General features: G+C 44.3%; 1 long non-coding RNA gene across 4 annotated transcripts in view; it reads right to left on the bottom strand.

The window, feature by feature from the left end:
* Positions 1–18,648, bottom strand: part of LOC110741457 — a 149,488-nt gene extending 130,840 nt beyond the window's left edge. For all 4 annotated transcript variants that reach the window (XR_002517680.2, XR_004177810.1, XR_004177809.1 and 1 more), the window contains exons 1-2: positions 17,760–18,648; positions 16,681–16,842 (exon numbers count right to left, since the gene is read on the bottom strand). This is a non-coding gene — a long non-coding RNA (uncharacterized LOC110741457). The remainder of the gene's footprint in view (positions 1–16,680; positions 16,843–17,759) is intronic.
* Positions 18,649–19,727: the final 1,079 nt, after the last annotated feature.

Raw genomic sequence — 19,727 nt, 5'->3', positions numbered from 1 at the left:
GCTCATCACATACTTTATCTCTAATCATCTGAACAACCCTGCAGGGTAGATATTATTGATCACATTTTTCAAGTGAACAACTGAAGTCCGGAGTGATTGAACAAACTCACTAATACTAAGTAGAGCTGGGATTAGGACTCATAGCCTCCCGGTGCCAGAACTCAAGGACAATCTTCTCCAATACTCACCTCTCTGAAGAAACTGGAACATGTCTTGTAATCCCATTTTCCACAACAGACGTACTGCCAGGAATGACGATGAACATTAAAAGTGTAGGAGGGGCTGGGCGTGGTGGCTCATGCCTGTCATCCCAGCACTCTGGGAGGCCAAGGCGGGCAGATCAGGAGATCAGGAGTTCAAGCCCAGCCTAGCCAATATGATGAAACCTTGTCTCTACTAAAAATACCATCATTAGCTGGGCGTGGTGGCACACACCGGTAATCCCAGCTACTTGGGAGGCTGAGGCAGATGAATCGCTTGAACCCAGGAGGCAGAGGTTGCAGCGAGCTGAGATTGCACCACTGCACTCCAGCATGGGTGACAGAGTGAGACTCTGTCTTAAACCAAAAAAAAGGGGGGGATGGGGGGTGAGGGATCTTACTGAGGTAATAAAAATGTTCTAAAACTGGATTGTGGTAATGCCTGTACAATTCAATAAAGTTACCTAAAATCGTTGAGTTGTACACTTAAAATGGGTAAAGTTTATGACATGTAAAGCATATCTCAATAAAGAAAATAAAAATACAATGTAAGAAATCACATATTTAAACAAAAGGAATACTAAGAACTCTAGTGATATATAAGAGTCTAAGGGAGATAGATTTGGGTAGATTTGTTTCCTCATCAGCTTGGGAATGAAATTAGGGATAGATCTGATGGAGAGAGGACACCACAGGGCAGGCCCAGGCTGTACCACAGGGCCGACTGTGGACCCCTCAGGTTCTTGCTGTGGCTGAATTTCTTCCCCTGCAATAATCACTTTCTCATCAGCATTGACAGTGGCTCCTTATTTTTCCCTTTCTATCAAAACCTATTTGCAGACTTTTTATTTATACTAATGTGTAAAGGACTGATTAGTGTTTAAACAGCTCCCCTTTCAAAGGAATTATGTCATTTTAAAACTCCAAATATTCAACCATCCCCTTCCTGATGAAGAACACAAAGAACCTGTCACCTGGATGTCCAAGTGACTTCAAAATCAACAAGCAAAATGAAACTCATTATTACCACATCCCACGCTGCCCCACTAGCCAAGTTGTCTCCCCATTCTAAGATCCCTAACTCTGTTTGCCACCCATGTTTCTCTGGCTCTTGCCCCATCTGCTAACATGGGCCTCAGCCAACATATAACGTACCCCAACTCCAAGTCCTTCCAGCGAACCCCAGAGACGATGTCCTATCAGCTCTCTGATTGTCTGAGGCTGACCCACACCATTCGCCGTTTTTACCTCTTCCTCTGCTCCAACTCCCTCCAGTGGATACACTACAGTTTTGAGACATAAGCACCATTTTAGCTAAGATCCCCAGCCCACTGTGCGCCATCCTTTGCTGGCCCATGTTCTGCTCCTGATGGCTCCTTCCATGGCTGCTGGACATGGCTGCCCACCCAAGACCTCTTTTGGCACAGGGGAGACTCTGGAGGCCAGAACCGAGTGCTGGTCTACTCTGAAGTGGCAGAGTTGCTGCACTCCATCAGGAAGGTCCCAAATCAGTTCTGCTTCCTCTCCGCCACCCCATGGAAGTCAATCCAGAAATGTTATTGGAACATCTTCTCCTCTGAAAGCCCACCTAACAAATTTTCTTCCTATAATAAATGAAAATATTAGCAAAAGATCATTTTTAATCTCGATTAAAAAAACCATCCAAGCACTTTGCAGTGTGTTACCCCGAACAAAGTTACACTGGAGGCAGCTTTTATAGCTCAACCTGTGGTGACCTGTCCCACTCCAGTGAAGCCTTAAATTACCCCAGCTGCCAGAGGCCAAAATTAATCCCACTTCGCTTTCCATATCCTAAGCACAGAACAGGTATCAGAAGAGGACCAAGTAAGTGTTGCCAAGCTGCTCAGTAGTGGGATGTTGTATAAGAAATACCGTAATCAACTGGCAAAGGTACAATTCACAGACAATTGTGCCGATTAATTTTTAAAACTCGGTCTGGATCTGCTTGTTGGGAAGCTACACTCCTTGTTGATCTGGTTCAATGTTGGGGTTTTTGCCTTTTGTTTTTCCTCCCTGATTTTAATCTCCCAGGCAACACTACGATTCTTGCTTTTTCAATACATCATTCTGTAGCAGCACTTTAAAAAATCAACCACACTTTTTTTCTCAGTTGAAAGAAGCAACAAATCTGCTTGTTTGATTTATGCCTCCTGGGATTCTAAAAAGTCTAAAAATCTAGGATGTTGGCCCTTCCTGTGATCCCGCTGCTGGTTACTAGGATCTCTTGGGGAAGCATGTATTCACTCTCATGCCCCTGTTGCACTTAGTATCTAGTTCCTAAACAAACTTTCATTGTGGGGATTTCCAGGTCCCCCATTCTCCTCTCTATCAATTGCTCCTTTCTGTGTGGACAAGATCTGCCATGTATTTTCCTAAACAGCTTTTATGCTTTTGTTACCATTACTATTCTGAGAAGGAAAGTGAACAAGGTCTTTGGAATTACCTACCATGACTTAGGGAATAGGAAAAAAATACATGATCCCCATGTAGTGCTATTTTGCCAAGACCCCACCCATCAGGACACCTAGATGAAACAACTAAATGTGTTCCCCTGTCCTGATATTCACGGCCTGGCAGCCCATGCAGTCTGAGACTCGGCCCAGACAGTAGTAGACACACGGCCAACGAGGGAGACCTTCTCCAGCAGGTAAGATGCCCCCAGTACTTCCTGAGTCACAGACAGAAGAGCACCTTGTTGTGGTCCTCGTCCTTGCAGAAGGTTAAAGTCTAGCTGGGGAAATTAAATCAACAGACAGGAGCCTACAGGATAACAGGGAAGTGACTGCTAAGCTATAGGGGGCTGATTCTTAGGAAAGCAGGAGTGTGGAGACAGGAAGTGGGTGAGAGGACATGAGACTGAAGCTAGATGTTGAATGAGTAGGATTAAATGAGGCAGAGTGGGGAAAGGAAAGCAAAGAGGGTGCACAGTGACAGAAAAGACACAGAGGAAGCTGGTGTCAGTGGGGGAGAGAAACTGACTCAGTCAGGGCCTGGGAAGGAAGAGGAGAGCGCACTCGACCTGGGGTGAGCGCAGGGTTTAATAAAGGTGCTGTCTGCAGGAGTGATGGCAGGTCCAACGAAACCACACCCACATGGGATGGCAAAGCATCCTTGGGCCAGCAACAGTCCGAAACTGTTGTCCCCCCGAAGCCTGAAGGGACAAGGGGAGAGAGCGAGTACCAGGACTCAGAGAAGGGTAGGCCTCTAGAGAGGGCCACCTGTTAGCCCCCGTGGGCTTTGTAGAGGGCAGCAGCCTCTCCACAGAGAGCCCACAGGAAGTGAGCCAAGTCAAGGCATAAGCTGACTGCTTGACACTCTCCACCATTCTCCAGTCTCCTGCTAGTGCCTTGCACCAGCTAAGACCAAGCAGATAGCAGAGGACCCGCTGGTGCTTCTAAAGAGCTGAGGTAGAGACCCAGAAGGAGAATGGCCCATCGTGGACCTGGAGGAACCAAGGGAAGGGACCCAGCACAGATTAAATTAACCAGAGCCAGGGCACCATTAAAATCCCATTGCAAACCCGGTTGCGCATGAGGAACATTTCACTGAAATGAAGCAAAGGGGACTCCTGAACAGTTAAGCTATAATCAGCCTTTTCGTCTTCCAGGTCTCTGCTTAGATATCAGAGGAAGCAAGCCCCTCACACGCCAAACACATTCTGCATATCACCCCTATTTGGGTTCTCTCCAGCACTTATCTGAAATGATCCTGTTGCCTTTTTCACAGATCATCTGTTTCCAGGAGGAGAGAATTTCCTAAGGACCCCTGCACTGAATGCAAAGCCTGCTGGGGCCTCCACCTGCCGAAAACAAGACAACGAACCCTCGTGGATGAAAACTACACAAGCCAGACACAACATGTGCAAAAACCCATCTCCAGTCTACAGAGGAGGAGCAGGAGGCAGAGCAAGAAATGGGAGGAAGAGGCTGGGTGCAGTGGCTCACACCTGTAATCCCAGCACTTTGGGAGGCCGAGGTGGGCAAATCATGAGGTCAGGAGTTCGAGATCAGCCTGGCCAACATGGTGAAACCCCGTCTCTACTAAAAATACAAAAAATTAGCCAGGTGTGGTGGCGGGTGCCCGTAATCCCAGCTACTCGGGAGGCTAAGGCAGGAGAATCACTTGGGTCCTAGAAGGGGAGGTTGCAGTGAGCCGAGATTGTGCCACTGCACTCCAGCCTGAGCAACAGAGTGAGATTCTGTCTCAAAATAAATAAATAAATAAGTAAAAAGGAAATGAGAAGAAGGGAGGTGACAAACGCCTTTCCTCCCAGTATCACATCTGCTGCCCTGATGCTGGTCCCAGCAGATAACCACAAAGTGTGAGAGGGAGAGCTCTGTGCAACTCCAGGGAGATTTCTCTGCCCATCCTTAATGAAGAGCCGGAGAGAGCCACAGATCCGGTGGTCAGTCGCTACCTAACCCGCCCCTCTCCTTTGCTGAAGCACCCTGGGCAGGTCCCATAAGTCAGGCATTTTCCGGTGTAAAGGTCCTGAGCCATACATGGATTGATGCTGCACCCAGTTCCTGGAGGAGGAAGGTCTATTCTGACATCAAACAGTCCGTCAGCATCGCTGTTCTAGAAACTGCTAGCATGATGAGTGGGCTGCACAAAGGTAGCGGGGTAACGATTAGCTCATCTCTAATTATATGGGATTTACGATTAGGCAGCAAGTTTATTTTGGAACACTGCAATAACAAGACGCACAGCAGTGGTGAGGACGAGGGGGTGGAGTTCTAGCTTGGCCTTTAGAATATAATAGCTTGTCATTGCCATGGAAACCAGCTCCCTGGGAGTTCGCAGGCACCTTATTCTATAATTATAAGAGATCTGATAAGGGGTGGGGGGATGGTGGTGTGTATTTTTTTCCTTTATAAATTGTATTCGGTAGCTGAAAATAGAAGAACCTAGAGAACAAAGCCTATTATTAACCACCATCTGCTAAGAGGCGGCTGCACTTCAGCTGCCTGAAGGGGCTGCTCCTGCAAGTTCTACAGATGTGCCAGGATGTCAGAGGTGTGTCAGGACTGCGACCCTGACAGGGGAGGGTGTGTTCAGGCAAGTAAGGCACAAGCACAGCTTCAGACTGAAATGGGCTCATCCTTGTTTCCCAGCCCCCGATGGACTGAATCCATCGTCCAAGGTGGGCTGCACAAGTGCCCAACCCCAGGGAAATTCGCAAGGTCTCCTCCATCCCTCTCCTTCCTTCTCTGACTTTCCCAGATTCAAAGTCTGGATGGAATCCCGGCCATCTCAGCCACAGGCCTTGGAGCAGGTTTCTTAAGCTTTCTGAACCTCCGTTCTTTTGTGATTAAAGATTGCTGTGAGGATTAAACAAAAGTAACAAAGACGAAGAAAACGCGTCTTTGGCAAACTGTAAGGTTTGTTGCTCACAGCTGGACTATCTGAGGAACTGAGCCAAACTAGCTTTGGGAGAAAATCACCCTTCATTTAAAAATCAAACCACCCATTTTCAGGTTGAGTGATTTTATTAGTAACCCCATAGTAGACATTAAAAGAACAGGAATGTCCTGTCATTATTATAATAATAACAACAATAATAATATCTTTCATTTGTGGAATTTTACTGTGTTTGTTTTCACTGCATTTTATTGTGGTTGTACGTTATTTTGATGGACTGAGCCCTTTCTGTGTTGATTCACTTATAAGGAAGCCTGGGCAGTTTGGGAGCCTCTTTTCTAAAGAGCTTTCCGTTTTTAAAATGAGTCATGGTCATTAAAACTGAAGCAGCATGGAGTGTGGCCGTGTGTGTTAAGGGTACTGAGTCAACAAAATCACCAAAGCTATTCAAATATCTGAAAAGGTCATCCAGTTGCCCTCTAAAAGCAGGAAGTGAGTGAGAAGAATAGGGAATGTTTTGTTTAATCCATGACCACAGTCAACCTGTTGTCCAGAGTTAATAATCTTTAAAAGCCAAAGACACATCTGGGGAAGAATATTACCTTTACATTCTTCCCCTGCTACTGCTCCCTTGGAATGCCCATACCCTCTGGAAGCAGGAGCGTGTTCTCTGCTCAGTGTCTGCTATCAGTTAGGATTAGGTATGGCTGCAATAGAAACCTGAAAAACCAATGGCTAAAATGAAATTAAAACATGTTTCTCTATCAGGTAACATTCCAGAGGTAGACAGCACCACTCTGACACCTTCATGCCTGGGCTCAACCTCATAGTCCACCACAGCAGCTAGAGCACTGGCTCTCACAACTGCGTTCCAGCAAGCGCAATGGAGAAGGCACAAAGGCAAGGAGGTGGGGACGGTGGAGAGTGCAAGTTTCCTGCCTTTCAAAGAATGCTCTTAGGAGCTTCCATACAACAATTCTGTTTATATCCCATGGACCTGAACATAGTAACGTGACCAACTTAGCAATAAGGGAGACTGGAAAATGAAGTCTTCATAATGGGCAACCATGTTCCCAGCTTAAAGTCAGGGGTTCTAGAAGAAGGTGAAGTGCAAACTAGGGAGCAACCAGCAGTCTCCACCCATGTCTTTCATACTTTGACTTTGCTTTCACAACCCTTTTTGCCAGGTGACACAAATGAGGTCATCTCCAAGTCTTGGTTCAACTACACGGAGTGAGGAAGTTTCTCTGTGGCCTGAGCTATTCGGAGGACCTTGGACTGTGCCAGCCAAAAGAGCACCACCTCACATGCATGGAACACACAGCAGTGTTATGGGAATGACAGAGTAGTTAGAACCCCACCCTTATGCTCAAAGAGCTGACCTCCTACTGTGGTCCTTCTCAATTTATCATGAGAAGACACCACCAGTTCAAAGCTCAGGGCTGACAACAGCCAGAAACCCAACCCAAACAAAATGAGGAAGTAGGCCAAAAAGAGACTTACTAGAGAGTTAAAGGGTTATCTTAGAAATGTAAGACAAGAGGAACAGCTGGCAAGATGGCCGAATAGGAACAGCTCCGCTCTGCAGCTCCCAGTGAGATCAATGCAGAAGGCGGGTGATTTCTGCATCTCCAACTGAGGTACTGGCTCATCTCATTGGAACTGGTCAGACAGTGGGTGCAGCTCACAGAGGGCAAGCCGAAGCAGGGTGGGGCGTCGCCTCACCTGGGAAGCAGAAGGGGATGGGGATCTCCCTCCCCTAGCCAAGGGAAGCCATGAGGAACTGTGCCATGAGGAACGGTGCATTCCAGCCCAGATATTACACTTTTCCCAGTCTTCACAGCCCGCAGCCCAGGAGATTCCCTCTAGTGCCTACGCCACCAGGGCCCTGGGTTTCAAGTACAAGACTGGGCGGCCATTTGGGCAGACACTGAGCTACCTACAGGGCACCCAGTGGTGCCTGGAATGCCAGCAAGACAGAACCATTCACTCCCCTGGAAAGGGGGCTGAAGCCAGGGAGCCAAGTGGTCTAGCTCAGTGGATCCAACCCCTATGAAGCCCAGCAAGCTAAGATCCACTGGTTTGAAATTCTCAGTGCAGGCACGGCAGTCTGAAGACAACCTGGGACACTTGAGCTTGATGGGGGCAGGGGCATCTGCCATTACTGAGGCTTGAGTAGGCGGTTTTCCCCTCACAGGGTAAACAAAGCCATCAGGAAGTCCAAACTGGGCAGAGCCGACTGGAACACCACAAAGCCACTGTAAGCAGACTGCCTCTCTAGATTCCTCCTCTCTGGGCAGGACATCTCTGAAAGAAAGGCAGCAGCCCCAGTCAGGGACTTGTCGATAAAACTCCCATCTCCCTGGGACAGAGCACCTGGAGGAAGGGGTGGCTATGGGCACAGCTTTAGCAAACTTAAACATTCCTGTCTATTGGCTCTGAAAAGAGCAATGGATCTCCCAACACAGTGCTTGAGCTCTGCTAAGACACAGACTACCTCCTCAAATGGGTCCCTGACCCCTGTGCCTCCTGACAGGGAGATACCTCCCAGCAGGGATTGACAGACACCTCATGCAGGAGAGCTCCAGCTGGCAGCTGGTGGGTGCGCCTCTGGGACAAAGCTTCCAGAGGAATGAACATGCAGCAATCTTTGCTGTTCCGCAGCCTCTGCTGGTGATACCCAGCAAACAGGGACTGGAATGGACCTCCAGCAAACTCCAGCAGACCTGCAGCAGAGGGGCCTGACTGTTAGAAAGGAAACTAACAAACAGAAAGAAATGAAGCATACCCAAGTATCAATATCTGAATCAATCAAGTGGAAGAAAGGATATCCGATATTAAAGATCAACTTAATGAAATAAAGCATGAAGACAAGATTAGAGAAAAAAGAATGAAAAGGAATGAACAAAGCCTCCAAGAAATATGGGACTATGACAAAAGACCAAACCAACATTTGATTGCTGTAACTGTAAGTGACAGGGAAAATGGAAATAAGTTGGAAAACACTCTTCAGGATATTATCCAGGAGAACTTCCCAAACCTAGCAAGACAGGCCAACATTCAAACTCAGGAAATATAGAGAACACAACAAACATACTCCTCAAGAAGAGCAACCCAAAGACACGTAACTGTCAGATTCACCAAGGTTGAAATAAAGGAAAAATGTTAAGGGAAGCCAGAGAGAAAGGTCGTGTTACCCACAAAGGGAAGCCCATCAGACTAACAGCAGGTCTCTCTGCAGAAACTCTACAAGCCAGAAGAGAGTGAGGGCCAATATTCAACATTCTAAAAGAAAAGAATTTTCAACCCAGAATTTCATATCCAGCCGAACTAAGCTTCATAAGCAAAGGAGAAATAAAATTCTTTACAGACAAGAAAATGTTGAGAGATTTTGTCACCAGCAGGCCTGCCCTGCAAGAACTCCTAAAGGAAGCACTAAACATGGAAAGGATAAACCAGCACTAGCCACTGCAAAAACATACCAATTGTAAAGATCATCAACACTATGAAGAAACTGCATCAACTAACAGGCAAAATAACCAGCTAGCATAATATTGACAGAATCAAATTCACACATAACAATATTAACCTTAAATATAAACGGGCTACATCCCTCAATTAAAAGACACAGACTGGCAAATTGGATAAAGAGTCAAGATCCATCACTGTGCTGTATCCAAGAGACCCATCTCATGTTCAAAGACACACTTAGGCTCAAAACAAAGGGATGGAAGAATATTTACCAAGCAAATGGAAAGAAGAAAAAAAAAAAAGCAGGGGTTGCAATCCTAGTCTCTGATAAAACAGGCTTTAAACCAACAAAGATCAAAAGAGACAAGGGCATTACATAATGGTAAATGAATCTATGCAACAAGAAGAGCTAACTATCCTAAATATGTAGGCACCCAACACAGGAGCACCGAGATTCATAAAGCAGGTTCTTAGAGACCTACAAAGAGAATTAGACTCCCACATAATAGTAGTGGGAGTCTTTAACACCCCACTGTCAATATTAGACAGATCAGCGAGACAGAAAATTAACAAAGATATTCAGGACTTGAACTCAGTTCTGGACCAAGTGTACCAAGATACAGAACTCTCCACCCCAAATCAACAGAATATACATTTTTCTCAGCACTACATCACATTCATTCTAAAACTGACCACATAATTGGAAGTAAAATACTCCTCAGCAAATGCAAAAGAACAGAAATCATAACAGACAGTCTCTCAGACCACAGTGCAATAAAATTAGAACTCAGGATTAAGAAACTTACTCAAAACCACACAACAATATAGAAACTGAACAACCTGCACCTGAATGGCTACTGGGTAAATAATGAAATTAAGGCAGAAATAAAGAAGCTCTTTGAAACCGATGAGAATGCAACATACCAGATTCTCTGGGGCACAGATAAAGCAATGTTTAGAGGGAAGTTTATAGCACTAAATGCCTACAGGAGAAAGCAGGGAAGATCTAAAACCGACACCCTAACATCACAATTAAAAGAACTAGAGAAGCAATAGCAAACAAATTCAAAAGCTAGCAGAAGATAAGAAATATCTACAATCAGAGCACAACTAAAGGAGACAGAGACATGAAAAAGCCTCGAAATAAATCAATGAATCCAGGAGCTGCTTTTTTGAAAAGATTAACAAAATAGATAGACCGCTAGCCAGACTAAAGAAGAAAAGTGAGAAGCATCAAATAGATGCAATAAAAAATGATAAAGGGGATATCACCACTGATCCCGCAGAAATACAAACTACCAGCAGAGGATACTATAAACTGCTCTATGCAAATAAACTAGAAAATCTAGAAGAAATGGATAAATTCCTGGACACATACACCCTCCCAAGACTAAACCAGAAAGAAATTGAATCCCTGAATAGACCAATAACAAATTCTGAAGTTGAGGCAGTAATGAATAACCTACCAACCAAAAAAAAGCCCAGGACCAGATGGATTCAGAGCCAAATTCTACCAGAGGTACAAAGAGGAGCTGGTACCATTCCTTCTGAATCTATTCCAAACAATAGAAAAAGAGGGACTCATCCCTAACTCATTTTATGGGGCCAGCATCATCCTGATAACAAAACCCAGCAGAGACACAACAAAAGAAAGAAAATTTCAGGCCAATATCCCTGATGAACATCGATGCAAAAATCCTCAATAAAATACTGGCAAACCAAATCCAGCAGCACATCAAAAAGCTTATCCACCATGATCAGGTCGGCTTCATCCCTCAGATGCAAGGCTGGTTCCACATATGCAAATCAGTAAATGTAATCCATCACATAAACAGAACCAATGACAAAAACCACATGATTATCTCAATAGATGGAGAAAAGACCTATGATAAAATTCCACACCTCTTCATGCTAAAAACTCTCAATAAACTAGGTATTGATGGCATGTATCTCAAAATCATAAGAGCTATTCATGACAAACCCACAGTCAATATTATACTGAATGGGCAAAAGCTGGAAACATTCCCTTTGAAAACTGGCACCACACAAAGATGCCCTCTCTCACCACTCCTATTCAACATAGTATTGGAAGTTTCTGCCAGGGAATCAGGCAAGAGAAAGAAATAAAGCATATTCGAATAGGAAGAGAGGAAGTCAAATTATCTCTGCAGATGACATGATTGTATATTTAGAGAACCCCATCATCTCAGCCCAAAATCTCCTTAAGCTGATAAGCAAAGTCTCAGGATACAAAATCAATGTCCAAAATCACAAGTGTTTCTATACACCAATAATGGACAGAGAAGCAAATCATGAGTGAACTTCCATTCACAATTGCTACAAAGAGAATAAAATACCTAGGAATACAACTTACAAGGGATGTGAAGGACCTCTTCAAGGAGAACTACAAACCACTGCTCAAAGAAATAAGAGAGGACAAACAAATGGAAAGACATTCCATGCTCATGGATATAAAGAATCAATATCATAAGAATGGCCATACTGCCCAAAGTAATTTATAGATTCAATGCTATCCCCATCACGCTATCATTGACTTTCTTCACAGAATTAGAAAAAACTACCTTAAATTTCATATGGAACCAAAAAATAGCTTGTATAGCCAAGACAATCCTAAGCAAAAAGAACAAAGCTGGAGTCATCATGCTACCTGACTTCAAATTATACTACAAGGCTATAGTGACCAAAACAGCATGGTACTGGTACCAAAACAAATATACAGACCAAAGGAGCAGAACAGAGGACTCAGAAATAACACCACACATCTACAATCATCTGATTTTTGACAAACCTGACAAAAATAAGAAATGGGGAAAGGAGCCTCTATTTAATAAATGTTGCTGGGAAAACTGGCTAGCCATATGCAGAAAACTGAAACTGGACCCCTTCCTTACACCTTACACAAAAATTAACTCCAGTGGATTAAAGACTTAAACATAAGACTTAAAACCATAAAAACCCTAGAAGAAAACCTAGGCAATACCATTCAGGACATAGGCATGGGCAAAGACTTCATGACTAAAAGACCAAAAGCAATGGCAACAAAAGCCAAAATAGACAAATGGGATCTAATTAAACTAAAGAGCTTCTGCACAGCAAAACGAACTATCATCAGAGTGAACAGGCAACCTATAGAATGGGAGAAAATTTTTGCAAGCAATCCATCTAACAAAGGGCTAATATCCAGAATCTACAAGGAACTTCAACAAATTTACAAAAAAAAAAAAAACAAAACAAAAAAAACACCACCCCATCAAAAAGTGGCCATAGGATATAAATAGACACTTTTCAAAAGAAGACATTTATGCGGCCAAACAAACATTTAAAAAAAAGCTCATCATCACTGGTCATTAGAGAAATGCAAATCAAAACCACAGTGAGATACCATCTCACTCTAGTTAGAATGGCAATCATTAAAAAGTCAGGAAACAACAGATGCTGGAGAGGATGGGGAGAAATAGGAACACTTTTACACTGTTGATGAGAGTGTAAATTAGTTCAACCATTGTGGAAGACAGTGTGGCGATTCCTCAAGGATCTAGAACCAGAAATACCATGTGACCCAGCAATCCCATTACTGAGTATATACCCAAAGGATTATAAATCATTCTACTATAAAGACACATGCACACATATGTTTACTGCAGCACTATTCACAATAGCAATGACTTGGAACCAACCCAAATGCCCATCAATGATAGACTGGATAAAGAAAATGTGGAGGCCGGGCGCGGTGGCTCACGCCTGTAATCCCAGCACTTTGGGAGGCCGAGACGGGCGGATCACGAGGTCAGGAGATCGAGACCATCCTGGCTAACACGGTGAAACCCCGTCTCTATTAAGAAATACAAAAAACTAGCCGGGCGAGGTGGCAGGCACCTATAGTCCCAGCTACTCGGGAGGCTGAGGCTGGAGAATGGCGTGAACCCGGGAGGCGGAGCTTGCAGTGAGCTGAGATCCGGCCACTGCACTCTAGCCTGGGCGACAGAGCAAGACTCCGTCTCAAAAATAAAAAAATATGAAAAAAAAAGAAAATGTGGCACATATACACCATGGAATACAATACAGCCATAAAATGTATGAGTTCATGTCCTTTGCAGGGACATAGATGAAGCTGGAAACCATCATTCTCAGCAAACTAACACAGGAACAGAAAATCAAACACCACATATTCTCACTCATAAGTGGGAATTGAACAGTGAGAACACATGGACACAGGGAGGGGAACATCACACACCGGGGCCTGTCAGGGGGTGGGGGGCTAATTGAGGGATAGCATTAGGAGAAATACCTAATGTAGACAATGGGTTGATGGGTGCAGCAAACCACCATGACACGTGTATACTTATGTAACAAACCTGCACGTTCTGCACATGTATCCCAGAACTTAAAGTGTAATAAAACAAAAGAAAAAAAAAGTAAGACAAGAAAATATGTCTGGGTCCCAGGAGGACTAGGATCTGACCCCACGAAGCCAGGTAAGCTCTCTCTCTGTGTGTGCATCCTTCTTGCTGTGGCAGGCTTTTTCCATAGAAGGTGACTGCCATCAGCTTTTGGGCTTTCTATCTGACCGCTTCAGCACTGAAGAGAGACACTGGCCAAATGGTGTCACTGGTGCAAAGTCAGGAGACACCCAGGAACAGATGCATTGGTGCAGCTTCATCAGCTGCTTATGCTCTGATAATCAGGTGTGCCCACGTGGGCAGGGCAGCAGAGCCATACAGCTGGGGCAGAAGACCTGTTCCTACAAACAGGTAGCTTGTGGGACCGATTAGAACAACCAGGTATCCATGGCAACAGTCATTCTCCAAGCACCAATGACTGGTTTTCACAACAGGTAGAAATATTCTGGGAAACAGCCAAAGATCAGGTGTCACTGAGCACTCACTCATGTGGCTCTGCTCTGTTTCAGAGCCCCAGCAAACATCTCTACCTGCTTACATTGCCTGAAGAGATAGGCTCTTTGCGCACAGCTCCAAAGAACAGACACGTGAGCCCTGTCCAAGAAATGCTGGCCTTGCCCCGAGAAGGTTGCATCTTCAAATCAGCAAAGCATCAAACACTCAAGAAAGTATTTCATGGGATTTTATGTAGAAAGTAAAGAGGACTCCATGGACCAGAGTGAGATTCCACCCTAACTGTCCTGGTTATTGGCTCCTTTGCTGAATAGATAACAAGAGCAGACCTTAAGAACAGGCTGGCTCCACATTGTGCTGTGCACAGACCGGCTCCCGAGAGCTCGGGGCTTGGGACACGTGACTATAACACCTAAGCACTTTTGAAGGCAGCACATCTGCCTGCTCGCGGGTGAAGAAAATTTATAGATACACGTACCAGTGATTTTCAGAATTAACCCCAGTAGAGTCTTTGGCCAGCAGAATAATCTTCCCCTCCCAAGGACGTCACACCCTGATCTCTGGAACCTAGGGCAAGAGGGACTTTGCAGATATAATTGAAGGCATAAATCTTGGGGTGGGAGATCATCCTAGATGATCCAGGTGGGCCCAATCTAATCACAGGAGTCCTTAAAATTGGAGAATCTTTCCTGGCTTTGGTCAGAGACAAGAGTAAATAATCAAGACAGATTCAAAGCATGAGAGGGAATCAGCCCACCAATGCCGACTTTGAAAACGGAGGAAAAGGCTACAAGCCACGGGATTCAAGTAGCCATGGAATTCGAGTAGCCTTCAACTGATAGCCAGCAGAGGAACAGAGATCCAGGCTCTCCTGGAGCCAACAGAAAGGAGCGCAGCCCTGTGACACCTGATTGTAGCCTGCTGAGATCTGTGTCAGACTTTTGGCCTACAGAATTGTAAGATAATTTGTGTTTAAGCTGCGAAATTATTGGTGATTTGTTACAGCTGCAATGAAAAATGAATGCAGAGTCTTCACCCCTCCTGTACACACTCGAGGACAAGAACAAAAAGGTAAATGTCATCAGGAAGAGTTTAACATTCACAGAGCACCAATTATGGGAACCCTAGCTAGCTTCACCCCTTCCTTATTAGACTGAGAGAAGCCAAAGGTGTCAAGCAGAAATGAATTTATCCCACATTTTCTGGAGAACGTGGATTCCCAGCATGTACAAAATCGTGCCTAAAAAATTAATCACTCACTAAACCAATGAGAGAAGGAAAACTCCTGCAAAAAAACAACACAGGGCCAGGCGTGGTGCTCATGCCTGTAATCCCAGCACTTTGGGAGGCTGAGGTGGGTGGATCGCTTGAACTTAAGAGTTCCTGACCAGCCTGGCCAACGTGGCTAAACCCCATCTCTACAAAAAATACAAAAATGCAAAAATTAGCCAGGCATGGTGGTGTGCACCTATAGTCCCAGCTACTCAGGAGGGTGAGCAGGGAAGATCACTTGAGCCTGGGAGGTCAAGGCTACAGTGAGCCATGATCACTCTACTGCACTCCAGCCTAGGCGACTGAGTGAGGCCCCGTCCCAAAAAGAATGAGATGAGATGAGATGAGATGAGATGAGATGAGATGAGATGAGATGAGATGAGATGAGATGAGATGAGACAAAATAAAATAAAATAAAACAAAACAAAACAGGTTGTACCTCTTTGAAGCTTTTGCTTTCCCTTTGACTTGCTGTCTAAATTTTTTCAGGTCAGGCTCATGGACCCACTCTAGTTAAGACAATTCTGTGATCCGCCCAATATCCCTCTGCTTACATCAGCCAGAGATGGCTTCCAGGGCTTTCAGCTAAGATCTCTGACCCACATGTTATCCTAGAGAAACAGAGGTGATCTTCATTTATGAATACTCCACATGTAATTCCAATGAACAGAAAACAATGAACAAAAGTTAATCATTCATTACAAAGAAAATTCCCTATGTCTTAGGACACATGCAAAGCATAGTGGATACCAGAAGCAATAATATGGGTTGATCAGGAAGAGACGACGTTGTCATCAGAAATATCCAGACAAAATTCAGGTCACCCACGTATAAGTGTGGATGGCGAAGGGCACATAGGAAAATAACACATAAAGTGAGTTAGTTATTACCTTTACATTTGGGAAAGAAAGTCTTCAATGGAAGCATATATGTGTGTAATTGCATTTTCTACTATCTGTGCGATTTTTACATCATATCCTAATTGAAATAAAAACTCTCTATTTTCCTGAGTAGAATCCACTCCACCTGAGTGAGTTTCATGGTATGCACTCTGTAGGCCCATAAAATATGGAAGAACTTATACTTTTTTTTTTTTTTTTTTTGAGATAGAGTCTCCTCTGCCACCCATGCTGGCATGCAGTGGCATGATCTCAGCTCACTTGCAACCTCTGCCTCCCGGGTTGAAGCAATTTGTGTGCCTCAGCACTGCAAGTAGTTGGGACTACAGGCACACACCACTATGCCTGGCTAATTTTTGTATTTTTAGTAGAGATGGGGTTTCACCATGTTGGCCAGGCTGGTCTCGAACTTCCGACCTCAAGTGATCTGCCTGCCTCAGCCTCCCAAAGTACCGGAATTACAGGTGTGAACCACTGCACCTGACCTCAATTTGTATTTTTAAAAGTTTATCTTGCCCTGTGTAATTGTCAGTGTTTTACGGATAGTGTATCAGTGTCACAGAAGCACGCATGCAGGCTTACCTAATTGGTCCTTATTTTCTAGGACCTGTTGACCAAGGGACTCTCACTTGAGAAGAAGCCTGCCTCTCCCTAATCTTCAAGTAGGACACTGCACTCCTGGGGGGGAACTCCAGCCAGAGCCCACACGGCTGCAACACCTCCTTGCTGGTCCTACACTCATCACTGTGCAAAAATGACAAAATAACAAAAGTGAATAAAAATGACCAGAGGATACAAGCAAAATTGTGAAAAAAGCACCAGCTGCCATCCTCTTGTGGCCTTATCCCCTCAGACATTCCCAGAGCCTTTCCCTGTCTGTGCTCTCAGACAAAGCTGGCTTCGTGAGGCTCGAAAGTCTTGTCTTCTAGATGATTCAGAGGGCAAGGAAATTGAAAGAGGGATATAAAGAAAAGCCTTTATACCAAAAATGGGGTGTTTTTCCTTGTTTTATCTCCCTCCATAAATTTTAAAACAGACACAAGAAAGAGGCCTCTTAATAATTGAGCCCAAATTCAGTCACATCTATCCAGGAGGAGACAGTACCTGAGTGCTCACACATTTCAGAACGGGTAAGTCCCTGAAGGTTTGATGAAAATCCTCATCTCCACTCTCACTGTTCAACAACTAAGGACCAGCAAAGGCAGGTCAAATCAGTCACCCACGATAATTTAAAAATGCATCCCCTGCCAGGAAACACCAGCACTGTAGCTACTGTCTCGATTATACTGCACTCAAATTGCCACCAAGGTCATATCAGCCAGGATGGATTTTAGATCAGTTCTCAACATCCCCTGTACACCTAGGACCTCACCTCCCACCGTCTTTCTTCACCTCTTCTCAAGAGTGAGAAAAACAAAAATACTAAACATATTCATTCCATCCCGAAGTATTCATTATGAAACCATATTTCACAGCTGTTGCTAAACCATCTCTGCTTTCCCATAAGTGGCTCCCTTTAGAGAAACCAGAACATCCTTGCTGTTATTCCTCAGATCACAGAGCAGCAGTCCCCGAACTGCTCCTTTATCGACAGAGCCCCAGGAGAAAAACAGAGCTCACTAACGAGGAACTCACTTCGGCACACTTCACTAGAGACTTACCCAGGCGAGCTGTGTGGGTTTTAGGAGACAGAACAGGAGTCCGTCCTTCACTGGAGTGAGGCATGGCATTGTGGATTTGAAGTAAAAGCTTAGAATTCAAGCTACAGCTCCATCACTTTCTCTGTGAGACCTGAAATCGTGTAATCTTTCCCATCCTTGCCGACCGCCAAAAGAGGCTCATGCCCACCTTAAGGATTAGATGGATACATATAAAAGGATTTTGAAGCTGTAGGTGGTGTACAAATGAAGGCATGACATTAAAAAAAAAAAATCCTTTTTCACTTCACATCAGTGCTGCCTACTCCCAGTGTACAAATTCTCAAAATAAAATCTGTTTCTTTTCACTTCAATTTTTAAAAATCTGTTTTATCTGCCTTGCCTCTGGCCTTTGAAGCCCACCTGACACTCTTTGAGTCCAAGACACACAGACTAGCTGCAGACACCTCCTCTCTGGACTTCTTTTCTCTTCAATACTCTGTATTGACAGTAAACACTCTGGAGTCCTTCTTCACCCTGCAACTCTTTTCCTAGATCTCCTTGCTCTTCCATTCCAACTTCACTCCCACCTTGCACTTTGATGCTTGTCTATTCAGAAGATATTTTTTGAGTGTCTGTTATGTGCCAGGCACAACCATCAAAAATTTCTGTCCCCGCCCCTGCGGCTCATCGTGTGGTTTACTCCTGATTTCCTGATGTTAGAATCTTGGCTTTTCTCAGGTGGGTTCTGACTGGCCTGGTGCTGATATGATTTTGTGTTTGAGCCTCAATTGTCAATTCCATCATCAAGAAGAAGTTCAAGGCGAGCCGGGCCAACATGGTGAAACCCTGTTCTCTGCTAAAAATACAAAAAAAATTAGCTGGGTGTGGCGGTGTGTGCCTGTAATACCAGCTACTCATGAGGCTGAGGCACGAGAATCACTTAAATCTGGGAGACGGAAGTTGCAGTGAGATAAGCCACTGCACTCCAGCCTGGGTAACAGAGACTCTGCCTCAAGAAAAAAAAAAAAAAGGAGGAAAAGAAAAGGAGATTTGCACATAAATACCCGTGGAACTTTCTAGAAATCAATCAGGTTTTTAAAAAAAACAACAACAGTAAATGACAAGTAGGCACAGAAATACAAAAAAATATAGGCATTTCAGTTGTCACAGCCTCTTTCCATGGACTCTCATTGGCTCCCACCGTCAAAAATGATTACGGTAACCTCAGCAACTTTCCATCCCCTCGTCTAGGCGGAAACCCCACCTGAGTTCCCTTCCCTCTGTGGTGATCTTGGGTGCACCCATTATGTCCATCATGGCTGTGCTCCCTCCAGAACCATTTAGAAGGTTAGAGACAAAAAACAAAACAAAATGCTTTTAAAGCAGAGATTCCAAGTAATTGAAGAAGCAGATTGACTTGTGTTTAGTTTCCATTTCCAGCAGTTTTGATGCACTGTCTCTATCCATAAACGATAGTTAGGGATTAAAAAAATAAGTAAAAAGCTTCATTTGTGGTACCAGCTTGAAAATTAGCCACTAGGTGGTAGATTTTGTTGGTTTGCTTTTTTTACGCACTTTAAAATATTTTTAGTTTGGCATAATGTCCACTTAAAAAAAAGAAGTAGCAGAATTTCCAAGTTAGGTTGAAAACCAGCTAGTGATTAGATCTAACGGTCCCAACCAATAAATCAAATACCTATGAAAGCCAAAAGATCCAAAGTTACATTAACACTGGAAACAGAAAATTAATAATCTAACATTCTCCAGGAGGAATTTCTACCAACCAGAGCATCTGTTGCAGATGAAGCCCTGGAACAGAAGCAGAGAAAGGAAGTTAAAAGGGATTTCTGTACCACTTCCCGTCACTGCAAATCTCCATCTCAGAGACATTATAGGCTTTGCTGCCTGTAAAGCTGTGGCCACTCCCCTGCTGTAATGAAGCCACTTTCTGAAGTGGCCATTGTTTGTTTCTTACTTTAGTAGTAATTA

Source organism: Papio anubis, chromosome 13 (genome assembly GCF_008728515.1).
Source record: "Papio anubis isolate 15944 chromosome 13, Panubis1.0, whole genome shotgun sequence".
Classification (NCBI taxonomy): Eukaryota; Metazoa; Chordata; class Mammalia; order Primates; family Cercopithecidae; genus Papio; species Papio anubis.
This window is presented reverse-complemented; position numbering and strand designations above follow the sequence as displayed.